Source organism: Stegodyphus dumicola, chromosome 11 (genome assembly GCF_044657685.1).
Source record: "Stegodyphus dumicola isolate Sdum_Otavi_A_Nest chromosome 11, ASM4465768v1".
Lineage (NCBI taxonomy): Eukaryota > Metazoa > Arthropoda > Arachnida > Araneae > Eresidae > Stegodyphus > Stegodyphus dumicola.
Genome location: NC_140778.1, coordinates 54,408,616 through 54,421,599, shown reverse-complemented (window position 1 = coordinate 54,421,599; position 12,984 = coordinate 54,408,616).

Genomic DNA, 12,984 nt, shown 5'->3' with positions numbered 1-12,984 from the left:
ATTTGGCAAGGGAAGGAGGATAAAAAATTTTATGAAAATGTGCAACATCATTTATGTTGCACATTAACTTAATTACCCCTAAATTAAGTTATAGTTAAAAACCAAAACTATAGTTAAAAGCACAATTTCTCTGGGAAATGATGGATAAAATAATTGTAAGAGAGATACAAAACTGGATATTGTAAAAATTTTGTTCCGTCTTTTTGGTAGATAGGTGGCGCTCTTGATGCGCGCCGATGAAAAATATTTCACTTGACGCTTGAACATGAACAATGACGCATGTCATATTTATTTGATGCTTGATTATGTTTCATGGCCGCTATAGGCGGAAGTAATATAAGTAATATAAGTTTATCGTTAATAAATGTTATTTCTATGTTCTAAGAAATCTTGAAGTTTTGCTTTGAAATTGTAATGCTCTCCCAACCTTGACTCCTGAAACGAAACGATCTTTGAATTTATGACTCATGAAGAGAGACACCATACACATTTTTCTGGTGTCTGAAACCCGCGACAAGGGGAATTACCTTTTGAAAGGTAAGAAATTTGATTTATTTGTTCTTGGTATCGATCTTTGAAAACGAAGCATGATGGATGATTTAGCAAAAGAGAAAAAGAAACGTGCTATTGTACGTAGTAAAGTTACTACACTTCTAAATAAACTTGAGAAATTATTATCGGAAGAATTAAGTAAAGAACATCTAGAAGATTTAAATTCATCATATGAATTGTTAATTGAATACCATGAGAAACTTAAAACTCTTGACTCAAAGATCGATGCTCTCATAATTGATGAAAAAGAATATGATAACGAACTACTTGTATGTGAAGAGTATGATGAAAAAATTATAACGTTTAAAGCTAAGATTGTTAGTAAAGTAAAGAAAATTAACAGTAATGAAGTTGTTGAAAGAAGTATAATTACAACTAGTAATAGTGTTAGTAGTACTCTGAGTGGTAATAATGTTGTTACAAGTAGTGCTTCAGTAAAGTTACCTAAATTAAGTATTGAAAAATTTGCTGGTGATCCCAGTAAATGGCTCGAATTCTTTAATTCGTATGATAATGCTATTCATTCTAATCCAAGTTTATCTAAAATAGATAAGTTTACATATTTGAAAAGTTTATTATCTGGTTCAGCATATAATTGTGTTTCTGGTTATGATTTATCTGAAGAAAATTATGATCTATGCATTAAAAGTTTAGAAGAGAGGTTTGGTCGTAAAGATGTTATTATATCAAAATTCATGCAGATGTTGTTACAGTTAGAACCAGTTAAAAGTTCTTCAAATGTTTTTGAGTTGAGAAAGCTCTATGATCAGTTACAAATCTGCGTTAGAAATTTAAGTAGTTTAGATGTTACTAGCGGTTCATACGGACAGTTATTGAACCCAATAATTCTTAAATTGTTACCTGAAGATTTAGCTCTTGAATTCCATAGAAAAAGAACATCTAACCAAAATATAGAAGTAAGTGAATTAATAGAGTTCATTAAAATCGAAACTGAATGCCGAGAAGCAAGTATTTTGATTAATAGCTCAAAAGGTAATAAATACACGGGTTAATCCTAAATAAGGGTTCAAAAATTATAAAGTCAAATCACAAGCTTCTGCTTTTAACACATCGGTAAAAATGTTTTGCATATTCTGCAAATCAAACGAACATACATCTGCCGGATATTTGAAATTTTCCGACGAACAAAAACGAAAGAAATTAAAACATGAAGGTCGCTGTTACAGATGCTTTCTGAGATCACATTTGCGGTCGTTTTGTCATTCAAAAATACAACCATGCGAAAATTGTAACGACAAAAATCATAATAAACTTTTCTGCCGTTTGAAATCGAAAGAAATGGGAGATGTTAACTCCGCAGATACGCAAAATAAAACTTTAGTATCTACTTCCCACTGTAACACTCTAAAACCTGAAAATAGTGTGCTTTTACAGACATGTTCTGTTATTGCTCAAAGCAAAAATAAATCGAGAATCGTAAGATTATTAATTGATTCAGGTAGTGAACGAAACTTCATCACCCACAAGTTAGCGCACGATTTAGAATTGCAAGTCATTAAAAAAGAATTTCTAACAATTTATTCGTTTGGAAATCAGCGCGGTAACTCGCAAGAATTTGATGTATATAGTCTAAAAATAAAAAATAAAAACGATGATCGCTGCCTTGTTGTAGAAGCTATAGGGATAGAATTAATATCATCAATAGAATTCCAGGCGCCATCAACATGTCAAAACATTAAAGAATTTATGACTAAAAAGGGTTTGGAACTTTCGGATACAAGTCCCGTTAATGAGAACATAAATATTCTGCTTGGCGCGGAGCATTTCTGGTATATACAAACAGGAAGTAATTCAATGATAAATGATGGTTTGTTTATAGTACCGACCATATTTGGATACACAGTGATGGGTAAAGTAAAAAATAATAATACTCGAATTAATGCGTTGTTTTTATCTGCCGTTGAAGGAAACACATTTGATTTGCAGTCATTTTGGAAATTGGATTCGATAGGAATTGAAAATGAAAACAAAACGTTTTCGGAAACTGATTTGGATACTATTAAGCATTTTAACGACAGTTTAAAATTTAATAACGGCAGGTACGAAACAAAACTCTTTTGGAAGGACAATAAATCACAACTCGCTGATAATTTTTTCGTTGCTAAACAACGATTTCTAGGACTTAAGCATAAATTAAAGGGAAATGATTTCCTATATAATGAATATGATAATATAATTAGAGAACAAGTTGAAAAGGGGATTGTTGAACAATGTAAGTTTGTTGAAAATGAACCTAACTGTTATTATATGCCTCATAGGCTCGTTATACGTGAAGAAAAAGTAACAACAAGAATAAGAATAGTTTATGATGCCTCTTCTAAGTCTGAAGGAGCTAAATCGTTAAATGAATGTTTGATATCAGGCCCTAATTTAAATCCTAACTTGTTGGATATAATTTTAAAATTTCGCATACATAAAGTTGCATTTTGTGCAGACATAGAGAAGGCTTTTCACCAAATTCAAATTGATAGCGAAGATAGAAATTTTTTAAGGTTCTTGTGGTTTGATCATTCTTACGACGATAGTGACAGTAGTTTAGGCTTTAAGGTTTTCCGAATGTGCCGAGTGCCGTTTGGAATGACAACAAGTCCGTTTATTTTGTTCGCCACTATCAAACATCATATTAAGGGTTATGAAAAGAAATATAGCAAAGCTGTTGACATGTTAAATAAGTTCTTATATGTTGATGACCTTATCCATGGAGCAGACTCCGTTGAAGAAGTTTTCTCATTATCAACTGATGCAGTTAAAATTCTTCAAGACGCTGGTATGAACTTAAGAAAATTTGAATCAAATTCCGTATCTTTAAAAAATCATTGGCAAGGTATTGGTTTAATTAATAAGGAAGATAATTTGGATAAGAAAACGTTAAAGGTGCTGGAAATAATTTGGGATTTGGATGAGGACACATTGAAATTAGATGTACAAGAACTTTTACAACCAGTTGACTGGAAACACGTTACAAAGCGAAAGGTATTACAGATTGTGGCAAAAATTTATGACCCAGTTGGATTCATTGCACCCTTTGTTATCAGAATAAAATTCTCATTACAAGAATTATGGGAATTGGGTATTGATTGGGATACAATTTTGCCCAGTTATTTGAGTGAAAAATTTAAAACTTGGTACTTTGAAATTGAAGTTATTCTCAACTTGTGTATTCCTAGAAAATACATATTAAATGATGAATGTGTAAATTTCGATAAAATAGAGCTTTTTGTCTTTTGTGACGCCAGCCTCAAGGGATATGGAGCTGTTGCATATTTTCGTGATCCTGATTCTTGCTGTACGTCTTTTGTTCTTTCAAAGAGCCGTGTATCCCCACTTAAAAAATTAACCTTGCCTCGTTTAGAACTTATGGGAGCTATTATTGCCGCAAGAATAGTTAAATATTTAAGGAAATTATTTAATATCCAAGAAGATAATGTATTTTGTTTTAGTGACTCTAAAATTGTTCTTCACTGGATCAGGGGTACCGCTGATAAATGGAAACCCTTTGTTGCTAATCGTGTACGTGAAATACAAGATGTTGTATCACCTTCGCAATGGAAATACTGTAAGGGAAATGACAATCCGGCTGACATAGTTTCACGTGGATTAAGAGCTTCTGATCTAGTGGAAAATAAACTCTGGTTCAATGGACCAGTGTGGTTAAAAGAGAAAAATGTACCTTCATCATCTTTTGATCCTTTGATTGAGCCTATGGTAGAAGAGGTACAGGTAGAACAGCATCAAACTACTGTATATTCTGTTATTAGCCAAGAGGTTGAATTTGAATTGATATCCAGGTTTTCATCCTGGAAAAAATTGAAACGCGTAACTGCATGGTGTTTAAGATTCTGCCATAATATTAAACCTACATCTTTAAAACTCAAGGGTTTTTTAACAGTTCAAGAATTGGATAAGGCAAGCAATTTGATTTTTAAAATCATGCAAAATTCCGAATTTAGAGAAGAAATTAGACTTTTGAAAGCAGGGAAGAAATTGAATCTCAGCAGTAAAATCCTGAAATTAAATCCTTTTCTTGATAGAGAAGAAATCCTTAGAGTCGGTGGTAGACTCTGTAACTCGAATCTTTCAGAAAACACAAAGTATCCAATCATTCTTCCCAAAAGTCACCAAGTTACTGAATTGATAGTCAAACACTTTCACGAAGTGAACCTTCACGGAGGAGCCACATTAACATTATCTGCTCTGCGACAGAAATATTGGATCGTTAATGGCCGAGAAATTGTAAGGAAAATAATTTGGAAATGTATAAAATGTTTTAAAAATCGAACAAGCACATCCAGTCAGATAATGGGCGACCTACCTGCTTCTCGCGTATTGCCGGATAGAACGTTCTCGAATACAGGACTAGATTTTGCAGGCCCCTTTTTAATTAAAGCTAGGAAAGGAAGAGGAGGAACGAGATATAAATGTTACGTTTGCCTTTACATATGCTTCACCACAAAGGCCATTCACCTAGAAGTAGTCAGTGATCTAACAACTGAAGCATTCCTAGCATCTCTGAAAAGATTTGTGTCACGCAGAGGAAAACCCAAGAAAATCTTTTCCGATAGACGAACCAACTTTGTTGGGGCTGATCGAGAATTAAGAAGATACAAAGCTACACTTTCCTCTGACGAAGCATTTCAAAACTACCTGAGCGGTGAAAATATTCAATGGATCTTCAATCCTCCTGCTGCCCCTCACTTTGGAGGCCTTTGGGAGGCTGGAGTGAAACAAATGAAGATTCACTTAAAGCGGACTATTGGGACCCAGGTTCTGACATACGAAGAATTTCACACCTTAATTACACAGATCGAGGCGTGTTTGAGTTCAAGGCCAATAGTTTCCATCTCATCTGACCCTGAAGATTTTAATCCTTTAACACCTGGACATTTCCTAATTGGGACTACATTAACCGCAATTCCTGAACCTGATCTTACAAATAATAAGCTAACCCCTGCTGAAAGATGGAAATTGACACAGCAAATTTTCCAGAGCTTTTGGAAACGTTGGTCTAGAGATTATCTTTCACAATTACAAGGGCGTACCAAATGGTTGAGGGATAAACCAAATTTAGCCCTCAATGACTTAGTCTTGATAAAGGACGAAAATTTGCCTCCATTAAAGTGGCGACTTGGACGAGTAATTGAACTATATCCTGGTGCTGATGGAAAAGTTCGTGTTGTGAAACTAAAAACTTTATTGGGCGAAATGAAGCGTCCTATACATAAACTTTCCCACTTACCATTGAGTGAATAAGACTCTAAAAAAAAAAAAAAAAAAAAAAAAAAACATTAATTGCATATTCATAATTTGTGTCTTTATTATTATTATTAATTCAATTATGTTTCAGATTCATAGAATGGACCACAGTTGTGGATTATGGTAATTTAGCAGTTTCATTATTTTGTTTTCCTTCTAGAGATTGTAAGTATGTTTTATTTGTAAAATTTTGTGCTAAATTTAATGTTGTTATTCAATTTAAATTTGTCATTATGCATTTTTATTTTATATGATATACTTTTAAACTTTGGAAAACTTGTTTGAATCTAAAATTGAAGATTTTTATAATAATGTTGTAATGAACCAATGTTCATCGGGGCGGAGTATGTTCCGTCTTTTTGGTAGATAGGTGGCGCTCTTGATGCGCGCCGATGAAAAATATTTCACTTGACGCTTGAACATGAACAATGACGCATGTCATATTTATTTGATGCTTGATTATGTTTCATGGCCGCTATAGGCGGAAGTAATATAAGTTTATCGTTAATAAATGTTATTTCTATGTTCTAAGAAATCTTGAAGTTTTGCTTTGAAATTCTAATGCTCTCCCAACCTTGACTCCTGAAACGAAACGATCTTTGAATTTATGACTCACGAAGAGAGACACCATACAAATTTGTTAAGCTTACCCCTAAAATTGTTGACGCTTAATCAGATATTAAATTCTGAGTTTTTAACTCAGTCAGCAGCTCGTCTAAAGAGGCCACACGCTTCTTCAGTCTTTTGTTCTGTTTATCTAACAATTTAATTTTTCTTTTCATGCTGATATTTTGCTGCTGAGCTATTTCAAGAACTTTTTTTGCTTTACTTGAAGATGTAACATCCTCATCATTAAAATCTCCCAAGTAATGCAGCCATTTCCTTCTTTCAGGAGTTACAGATGTACTTGCTGAACCTACAACAGATTTCAAGACGAAATATTAAATATAAGTGTTATATTAATAATAATTATTATTATTTATAAATCATACTCATATGGAGCTTAATAACGCATTTCAGTAATTTTATGGCTAATAATTTGATTTGGTGTGGAGGAAAAGGATTATTTTATTTGTGTAATGTCTTTCTGAGAGGAAACAGAATTAAAAGTTATGAAACATGAATATTTATAGCAAGCAAGGAGATTTTGAGGGTAATTTGCCATCTTAAATTAGTAAAAAATAAATAATGGGTTTTTCTTCACAAGCTTTCAATACCTTGCAAAATATTAGAGTTCAGGCAAGATGTTGTAGATATAAACTAAATTAGTTTTAAAAGTTCCCATAATCTCAGATTACTTTATCGTGTAATAGTTCAAGTGTTTTAGTTGCTTTAAATAGCAATTGCATAAAATTTTCAAGCTAAGTTCATTAAATTTAATTTACAACTGAAACATAAACATAAATAAAAAAGTAGGCTAAAAGTAAATTACAAGCATTCTGGAAATTCTAAACTGAATATAAGTCTAGAATGCAACAAAATTCACCTACTTACAAAACTATTTTTCTCTCTAAAGATGCTATTAAACATATTGAAACCAATACAATTAATAGAATTCAAAGAAAAAAATTACTACATCACAGCATGTTATGTTAGACTTAATCAAAGTACAATTTCTTCCTCGACTCTCTCTCACATACATAAATAAGTATGTTAAGTACATGATACTGAAATTGAAAATAGAGCATCACTTACTTTCTGAATAGTGCATAGACTCTTCTAGATTGGGCTGAAGTGGCTTTTTTGACGACTTTCGCTTGTAAACATTTTTTTGTAAGTGAAAAGGGAAATTAAATAACGTTGGAATTGCTGTGGTGCCTCCAAACCAGGTGCCTCCAAACTTTGTTCTATCGAAGCAGTCTGATGTAAAATGTTTCGAACATAACTTTGAATACTTGGTTACTCTAAAGTTTTCCCGCCGCAGTTGTACTTCCCATTGTTTTTGCCTTTCTGGATCTTTAGGGAAACTATAAATGAAAAAAAAAAAAAAACTTAATTGTACTAAAGTGGCAAATGAAGTATTAAATTACACACATATATGTATTCCAGGTCATACAGGTATACTGCAGAAGAATGGTAATTTTTCAGAATCATTTAAGAATTCTTTAAGTACATGCTGAAAAATATCATGAAATTTTAAAAGTGTAGTAATTTTTCATTGGAAAGAAATGTAAATATACCTACAATTAGAGTCAAAACAATAATATAATTGTCTGTATATGGGGATGGCATTTTTCCCTTTAGCCTTTTATTACACGAGAATTCTTATTTCGTGATTCTGTATTGGAATGGAAATCAAAGGGTCCTTTTGGACCACCTTAAAGTTCTCTTAAAATTATTTTACAATAGTACGTACATTCAAAAACACAATTTGTAATACATCAAATTACAGGTCAAAAAATGCCTTCTAGAGAAAAGAGGGTCAAGTGAAATTTAAAAGAAAATGAGTTACTTTCAAATTAGATTGTTAATGATGGGAAAAATTTGTGCTCAAGGCAATGTTGAAAAAAGTTAGTTTGATTTTGTCATCAACAATTCTTTCTTAATAAAAATCTATTAACAAAATTATATTTCACTGCATGCAGGTTCAACTTCTAAAATGAGCACCACCTCTTTTCTTGAGATTATATTACTGAAACATAATAATGCACTCTCTTTTCTTGAGATTATATTACTGGAACAAAATAATGCAATCTTAATTACTGATTTCCACACTCATGTGTATGTCATGGGGGGATGAATACATCTTATTAACTATAAGAAATATTTTATATTGAATATGTATCAAACGGTAACAAACTTCAACTCAGTATTTATTATTAGGATCAAAACGATATTACAGTTAAAAATTCTCTCACTCTCCTTTTTTTTTTTTTTTTTTAAATACTATTTAAAATATGGTAAGTTTTTCACATCGCATTTTTTCAATTACAATAAATTTCTAACAGCATCGTAGATGAGACAGAATTATAATCCAGATTATTTTTATTTTAATTGATTTTATAGAAAATAATGATAAAGCATTGAGCTTTATAAAAGTAATCTGATTTTTAAAATAATGCTGTTTAACTGTTTATGTTCAATGTTGCATGAATCAAGATCTTTAGCTTTTTTTTTTTAACAAAGTAGACATATCGCACAATCTTTTCTCAATAATTTAATGCTAATAACAGCATTTTTCCTTTTTTATCGCAAGCAGTAATTGTTTATGAAATCAAAACGCGTAAGACTTGGCGAAAAAAAGTTAACGCCAATTGGCGCAGCTTTCTATTTCAACGGAATACACGGAAAAAACATATAAAATTCAATTATTTGTAAAGGATGAATCCAGTAAATAGTGTCACAGTATTTAATACATTTTGATGCTAATAATACATGCTGAAAATGTCATATACAGCGGCAATTTTCTTGTACAATATGGCTGAAAATTTCCAACCAATTCAACAGAGATAGTAAAACGACAGAAATACTGAAAATAAAATAATAAATCATGCAGTTTTAACTTACCTATGAAAGGTTACAGGTCCTCCTTTCACGAAACTTTCTTTACATCCATAGGCGCTGCAGCGAATAACCATTTTTACTTAAATTTTATGTGACCAAGCAGAGCAGCAGTCTTTCGTCCCATAGAAAGCAATGTAAAGTATTTCCGGACTTTCGGAATTCGCGCAGCAGTCACGTGACACTAATGTTGGAACCGGTTGAAGGTTGCAATAAGCTCTCTACCAGTATATTATCTCGTTGGTTCCAATCTCGGCGAACGGGCTGGCTGATAATTACCTTATACGGGCAAATAGAATTGATAATTACCTTATATGATCAAATAGAATCAAAAGTTAATTAAGTTTGAAAATATTGACAAGTGTGATAGAAGCTGATGAACCAACAAAAAGGAAGATGTTAATTTTAAAAGTGAAATAAAAACTTGGGAAATATGGGATGATAATGCGATAGCAAGAAATCTAATGAATTGGACTGTGACAGCTCCATAAGCGTTAAAATATGTGAATGAACAGAATACAAAGAAATGATGGGAGAAAATAAAAAATGAAATGGCGGCAAGAACAGAAGATATTCATATCAAATGTAGAAAGAATTAGGTCAACTGAAACTGAGTCAAAACGAATCTGTAGATGCTTACATGAATACAGCTGTAATTCTGAAAAGTAAAAGCATTCAAGTTGGGATGAAATAAGAGATAAAAAATTAATTTACCTCATACTAGAAGGACGTTAAAGTTGATTGTTGTTAAAATTATCAAAAGTAATAAAGAGAAAGATATAGCTTCAATTATACAAGCTTTAAGATAAACAAATTGTAGATCATGATTTAAAAGCAATTTTTACCAAAACTAAAGCAGAAGAAAAGACGAGCGAGAACAATGAAAAAAGATTATGTAGTATGATGTATGAAATGACAGAAGAACTAAGTTCAATGGAGGCTCATGAAGTCTGGAAATTAGTTGAAAGATCTATCAATAAGAAAATTACGATGTTTACGAAAACTACAAAATAAGATTTTTGATGTAAAAACTGTATATTTAAATGGATACTTGAATAAACCAATTTATATGGAACAACCACCTGGATTTAAATCAGATTCAGACTGTCAAGCATTAATAGATTGGATAAAAAAAAAAAAAAAAAAAAAAAAAAAAAAGTAGTAGTTCAAGGCACATTAATCGAAATCCTTTGCCGTAAGCCAAATCAACTAGCTAAATCATAGCTCCATAGGCGAATTGGATTTTCTTGAGGCTTTTCACATTCACAAAGATTTAGAAAGTTTAGTTAATGATTTGAAGTCCAATCCAGTCCTTCCTAATGCCTTTAAAATTCTACTATCTTAATTCAATTATTTTTGCCGATAGATGGCGTTACCTCCTCGCGCTTGGTACTACCAGAGGGTATAAAAATCTGTTCAGTGGTTGCTTTCCATTATTTGAAGTTCAGATTTTGAGCGTAATGTGCATTTGCCCCTCGCTCCCTATTTTAACTTCGCTAATAATTCTTTATGCTTGATCAGACAGCCTGGCTCAGTAAAAGTAGGCGGCCAGTGCAACTCTGATTAAAAATCTAGTTATAACCACGTGCAGTGCTGATAAGCACTACGTGTTTCTGTGACTCCTTCTCCTATTTTCTTCTTTCTATGTATTTCTTTCTCCTGATGAGGAGGGACCTTTAGCTGCCCTCGAAATCGATTGAGTGTTTCATTATACCTACGCTAAATATAAGGTTGTTTTTTACGATTTTGATTAGCTAAATCATGTTTATTTTTGTAGACCTCAAATCAGGGGCTACAATGATAAGCCTGTTTTGGCATTCATATTTCAAAAATTTGAATGGCAAACTTCTTGTTGATGTGAATTATTGATGTTTAACTTAATAATTAATATCTTATAACATTGTAATGATTTGCTGGATTTTTCATTGCTTAATACTGCATGCATCTTTTACTATTTGTCTATTATTAAATAAATTTACAGTGTATATTTAATCAGATGTTCTTTCATAAGAATTTCTTATAGCATGATATAGTACTCTTTGGGGTAGATTGCATAGTTATGATCTCACTTTGTTTTCAGGGAATTTTATAATATATTTTTGGATATGCTACAAGATTTCTTGTATAATGTTCATGCTTTAAATCATCTTTCTTTTTTTGTCATATATTTCCCAAAATGTTCACTTGTATGTTTATAATTAAAAAGTACCTTAAGATATTGGATTAAATGTTGAAATGTTTTTATGAGAAAAAAAAAAAAAAAAAATGGCTTTGGCTTCAATAGAATTGCATGTAAAATCATAAATGTAAATCAAAATTTTATTTAAATTAATATGTTTATGAATTTTGTTATGAAATATCACATATCTTTTTAATATTTAAGCAGTATAAATCAATCTAATTAATTGAAGCAATACAAATTAATGTAGTAGTATGTGGTGTATAAAGAGTTTAAATATTTTTAAAAGAAAAAAAAAGAATGTAATTAATTGAATACTAAGCATCTGTAAACTATATCCATTTTGGTATATAGAATGATATAGATGATATATTGTAATATCAGTGAGTCGTAGAAACTTATTCAAGTTTATTTTTGTGGATCTCGCATCAGAGTCTGCAATAATAATGTTCCATTATTAATATTTAAAAAATTCAAATGACAACTTATTGCAGACGTGAAATGATAATTTCAACTGGCTAATCAGTATCTTATACTATCTTAATGACTCGCAAGATTTTTCATTGCTTAATATTGTGTATTTTTAATGAGATGTATTAAGAGTATTTTTAATAAGATTTTCTTTCATAAGAATTTTTTGGAGCATGATATGATGCTCATTGGGATTGATTGCATAGTTATGATCTTGCTTTTTTTAAGAGAACTTGAAATATATTTTTGAATATTCTGTGTAATGTTTTTGCTATAAAACATCTTTAGAATGAATCTTTTTTCAATATGTAGACTAAACTTCAGATATACTTTTAATATATTAATGTATTAATAAGATTTATGTATTTCACTTAATGTCCACATGTGTATTTATTATTAAAAGGCATCTTAGGATCTCTGATTGAATCTTGAAAAATCTTTATGGGAATAAAGAAAAGAAAGAGTTCATTTTGCTTCAATATCATTGCACCAAAAACAATTATAAAGCAATATTATATTAGAATTAATGAATTGATATTAATTTTATTATGAAATACTATATGTGTTTGTTTAGTATTCAAGCAGTATAAATCAGTCTTCATAATTTAAGCAATATAAAATCATCTGAGAGCTTTAACATATTTTTTCTTTTTATTACAAAATGAAAACATCTCATGTTTAGTTCATTACATATGTTATATTTTCATTGATATTATCATACCATATAATTTTTATAAATAATTTTTGTGTCCATTTTATTTCCGTATAAAAGTTCAGATATGTTTCAGTTTAATTTAAATCAGCTCTGCTAAATTTACAATATCACTCAAATCTTATTTTTATTTTCTGTTTAATAAATCGGTATTTAGTATTTAAATATCATTACGATATAACATAGTACGTTATTATTCCTAAAATTCGAAATATTAGTTGTAAAAATTAATTTGACTTGACTTTTGTGTTGGAAATAAAACGCTGCGCACTACATAAATGAAACAGTCGGCTGC